This window comes from Stylophora pistillata, chromosome 2, assembly GCF_964205215.1.
Source record: "Stylophora pistillata chromosome 2, jaStyPist1.2, whole genome shotgun sequence".
Classification (NCBI taxonomy): domain Eukaryota; kingdom Metazoa; phylum Cnidaria; class Anthozoa; order Scleractinia; family Pocilloporidae; genus Stylophora; species Stylophora pistillata.
Window position 1 is genome coordinate 18639701 of NC_142520.1, and position 5000 is coordinate 18644700.

The following is a 5000-nucleotide window of genomic DNA, read 5'->3' on the forward strand; positions in this document are numbered from 1 at the left end:
AAAAGAAATCCTTTCAATATTTTGGAGCTGTTGAACAAACAGAGGAGGTTAACAGTAGTTTGTTACATGGTTGTACCTCCAATTTAAGGCTATACTTCCTAGAAACGTGTGAACCAATCATATTTGGGAGTGATATATGAAAGATTTTTCACCGCCCGTCACAGCGACGCTGTGAGATTAATTAATATGTACTGAAACAGTTAATTTGGTTCGTTTTCTCCTCAGACAGTTATTTCCATCTTTTACTCTCTATCCTTAGGGACTCTTCTTGTACTTGTTTCCTTAGTTATAAGCAGCATCAAATGACAAAAGAATATATCAGTTAAACTCTGTGAAAATGCAAGCGAATAACAAAGCCTGGATTGTTGTTTTTTATTATTATAATTTTTTGTTTTTGTTTTAAGATTCCAATTTATATCTCTGTGGTATTCTAACCAAATTTTTAAAGGTATTTTAGAATACAGTTTTAGAGATCGTGACTTCAGTGAAGTAAAGTATATTTTAAGTGTCAATCTCGCTAAGAGTTTTTTTTTTTTTAGCCCGATTTACGCCTGCATTTTAAGTATTTCCTATAAATTAGTGAGTTTTTCATATGTAAATTAAAGTCGAATAAAAGCTTCTCCTCCGATTCCAAGTGAATTTTCCATGTTTTGTCTGTGAAATGACTGAATGCCTTAAAAAACTGTATTTTAGTGAAATGACTGAGTGACTTAAAAAACTGTATTTTAGAATATAGCTATAGATATCGTGACTTCAGTGAGGTAAAGTATATTTTAAGTGTGAATCTCGCTAAGAGATTTTTTTCAGCCCAATTTACGCCTGCATTTTAAGTATTTCCTATAAAGTAGTGAGTTTTTGATATGTAAATTAAAGTCGAATAAAAGCCTCTCCTCCGGTTCCAAGTGAATTTTCCATGTTTTGTCTGTAAAATGACTGAGTGCATCTTTTAATTCGAAACAACAGGGAATTTTGTGAGCGCGCTCGACACTTTCGATCCCCGTCCACACGGGCGGTGTTGCCAAAAATCAGCTTTAGCTTGTGGCGACACCAGAAAAAAAAAAAAAAGAGAAATGGAGGACAACCAAACTATAAATGCAGAATGTTGCCCCAAACACTTTTCATGGGCAAAAAAGAAAAGGAAAACTTTCTTTCGACAGGATGTCGACAGTACCGCCCTTAGAGAGACTGGCACACATTGTCAAACCTATATGTGCAGAATGAACTGTGAAATGCCTTAACCCAGTCGATTGCGCATGACAACTTTTAAACCGGAGTTTCGGCATCTTTTCTTGAAAAGCAGCTTTACATAATAACATTTACCACAAAAACTCAACTTGTTCAGGATAAAAGGCTTAGATATGAAATAAATGCTTTGAAAAGACTTTTGAGACCGCTATAGATATTCCTTTCGTTTCACAGCACATGGATAATTATTCAATTATGAAACTCAGTACGAGGAGGATTGTTTTTATATCACTACGTGATGATGGTAAAAGATATTTTAATTCGTAGTTATCCTATCAAATGGGCAGATTATCCGCTTGTCTGCGGTTAAACTCGCTTAATTCATTTTGTTTTTTTGTTTTATTACTTGGTCTACATCGTCACAATTTTCTTAATGTCTTCCAATTTTGCTAGCACTTTTCAGCTGATCTGTCAGGTTGCCATGCAACCGTAGAAATGCGAGCTTTAAGTCTATATGAAGACACTTTTTGAGATCTCATGATTTAATGTACTTTCTGCCGGATGATACATCACTCACCTTGCAAGTTTGCACCGTTAAACATTACTTGTGTCTTTTTTTCCACGCAAATCTTGTGCGTCTTGAGTCTTATTTCTCCCTTGTTGCAACCGACACTCTTTTCATCAGCAAATCGTTAATGAATCAGTCTTGCGAAAGACATGAGACGAAACTTATAACTTCACCGCAGTAAACACTTTTTTTGATTATTAAACAGACATACGAAAGTTGTGATAAGTAGAACTTCCAAAAGCCTACAGACTTGATCGAGTGCTGTTGCTCAGAAAGCCTCATAACCGAAGTTCATCTTTATTATTTTTTTTACAAAAAAATTATGTAGTCCTAAGGTCCTGACATTTTCAAATTAATTTCTTAAAAACAAAATTGTCCATATTTATTCTCAAATTGACTTTGTATAGCAATGTTTCCCATTCTTATCATTTATGTCAGTTAACCTTATTCAAGATGAAACGCCCACACATCGAATAAACCATTGGAAGTCCTTTGATTAAGTAATAGCTCATTTCCGAATTAACCTTGGCCTCTTTTTCAAAACGAGGCCTGGTGATCAACCATTCTTGTGAAAATGAGTTTAATTTGCATGTGAATGAAAGCGTATTATTATCTAAAAGGATGAGCAGCAGGACTCGATTTGAAAAAGAGGCCACGCGTAATTCGGAAATGGGTTATTGTATTTCATCTATATCGTTTATTGGCGGTCAGCATCACAGTCATTCCAGGTAAAACACAAGAGAGACTCCATTGTTTACGCATGCATTTCACAGCGCATCAATGATAGTTTGCATATTTGTAATTATTACTGTAACGAGTGAAAAAGAAGAGCCAGAAGGATCTAGAATCACAGGTGAACAATCTCCTTGAAGGGATAGCAGACAGTACTCAGCAATTATTCTGACAGCCTTTAGCTTGCCAGCAGGCGATAGTTTGTGTTGTCAAGCGTAAGACTCAGCGCAGCGAATATTCGGTCGCCATATTGGAAGGGTAGAAGATTTGGTGCGAGTGACACATCGCGGGGAAGGGGGGAAGTAGAGAAAACCGGAAAAAACGCCTGCCCAAAACCCATGATTTCTCATGGCGTTATACACTTCATGACTTACCCGACATGTCACGCATTCTTGAAGGAACAATCAAATGGAATAAAATGAAACCTGTATCTAAAACTGACGAGCGTGTTAAATAAAACATTCACTTGTAGCGAACACGGACGGAACCGCGCAGTAATACACCAAATAAAGCGGTAAAAAAGGTTAAAATAATCCGCAGAAAATTTAGAAAGCGAGGAAGGAAGAATTTGCAAACCCAGATTAGTCCTTCGATACGAATGAACAACTTATATTTCAACGGAAAAATTGTTTTGGATCCTCAAAAGGAAAGAATATAGAGGTCCTGAGTTTCACGACTCAAGAAACAAAACTTGAAAGAGTTATCTAGTGACCTTTGTTGTCAGTTGACGCATTCGTCTAGGGTATCCTACGGAATTTGCACGCCACAAGGTCACAAATTAAGAAGCACATGTCGCTTTTTCAAATTAATTGAGTTGGTCGGAGACAGTCTAAAAACCTACAACTATGGTGATCAGCCATTGATAATGCGTAGAAGCTAAAAAAATTTTAAAACAGGCGATTGGCCACAAGGATCTCGCCTGAAAGAACAAACTCCAACGTTTGTATAAAATCAAGTGCAGCTCGGAGGACAATCGATTTCGGCCGCTACCGAGGTAAAAGTTGTAGTTATTTACCCCAGTGGAAATGTGGAATGCCGCCGCATTTTTCTTGATTGGCTAGTGGAAATAATGTCAACAAACCTTGCAAAATGCCAATTACAGTCCCTTTTGAGAAAACTTCGATGTGACATATCTTAATGGTTTAAGGGAACCTCCACTCTTCTAACAAATAGCGCTCAAACTATTCCAAATATACTTTTCAATACATCTGGTTTGAAAAAAGTTGTCTTACCAAGCATTCTGCCTTTTTCTTTTTTCTGATTTCTTTACTTGTATGCGAGGTGGGAAATGTGTATGACAGTGTCAGTTACTCCTGAAGGGATTTTGGCCATCTCCTGCAACTCCTTGTATATATTTGAGCTTCCGACCTCTGTATTTTGATAGTAGCCATTGGTTTCAATTCTCAAGAGCTTCAAAAGTAATCCGGGACTACCGAGATTTTGCCTCACTCTGTTGGGTGATTGGTCTAGAAAACCCTTTGCAACTTTTCAACCAATCAGATGCAAACCTAGAATCAATGGCAAACTGGGAACTCCGGCGTTTTCCCGCGCCTCGGGCAGTTCTAATTTTGAGTCCTCATTGGTTCTAAGTGATAGTTCCTTTCCTTATGATAGGCTGATGTAATTACTTTGGTTTTCGTTCACGATACCCAAGAGAGAATCGCTCTCCTTTCCTGGGAGGTCTCGCACAATGAAAAATACAAGCCATTGCTTTCACCCAGACCTCTCATTAGCTATTGTTTAATTGTTCTACTAAGACATTAGGTCGATCGTTACTATGACTTAGCCTTGCAATGTCTATTTTCTGTTTTTGGTTTTGTTTTTTGTTTTGTTTTGTTTTCAGGGATGGCTCAGGAACAAATTGCGAAGTATCTAGAAAGGTTGGTTTGACCCTCTGTGAAGCATTTGAACAGGCAGACAGGGTACATTCACCTCTTTTACGCTCTCCCAACTTTACTTCACTAAACACTCAACGAACTTATGACTGGAACAATAAGATTCTTGAGGTTTAATTTTGTGTATTTTTTTAAAGGGAAACTTTGACAGAGCTGTAGACATTTTAAAACCCCTCCGTTATGACGTTGTCAACATTGGGGGCAGTAACGCACAGGTTCGTGTATTTCATTGCAATTCATTGTCATTAATTAGTGCAACTTGTGGCAACATCTCTTTGGTTTCTTTTCTTTAACAGTGCGGGACATCTTCAACTTATTCCTGGTTCACGCTGCTCTACATTCATCGCGGAAAGAGCACCATCACTTGGCAAGGTAAAGTGCAGTTTCTTTTGCATGAACCTATATCCTTTTCATATCTAAACTAGATATCTGTTTATCTTGGCATATGTTAATAGGTTTTTTTTTTTTTTCTGAAGAATTTGGTCACAAAGATTCAAGTTATTGCAACATATTCCAGTAGCCTGTTATTCTCCCCCAAACCTGTTTGAGTCTAGGCTTTTAAATTGTAAAACACCCCATCCAAGGCTAGACACTAGCCAAGTGGCTAGTGACAACTTAGA

General features: G+C 37.5%; 1 protein-coding gene and 1 non-coding gene across 2 annotated transcripts in view; both read right to left on the minus strand.

Annotated features, from left to right (window-relative positions):
- LOC148737549 (uncharacterized) overlaps positions 1-93 on the minus strand; it is a 6346-nt gene extending 6253 nt beyond the window's left edge. The window contains exon 1 of the mRNA XM_088747822.1: positions 1-93. This exon is cut by the window's left edge and continues 91 nt beyond it. The gene's annotated coding sequence lies outside the window, so the exon portion shown is untranslated.
- Positions 1-5000, minus strand: part of LOC111339894 (uncharacterized) — a 449109-nt gene that overhangs the window by 93966 nt on the left and 350143 nt on the right. The window lies entirely within an intron of this gene.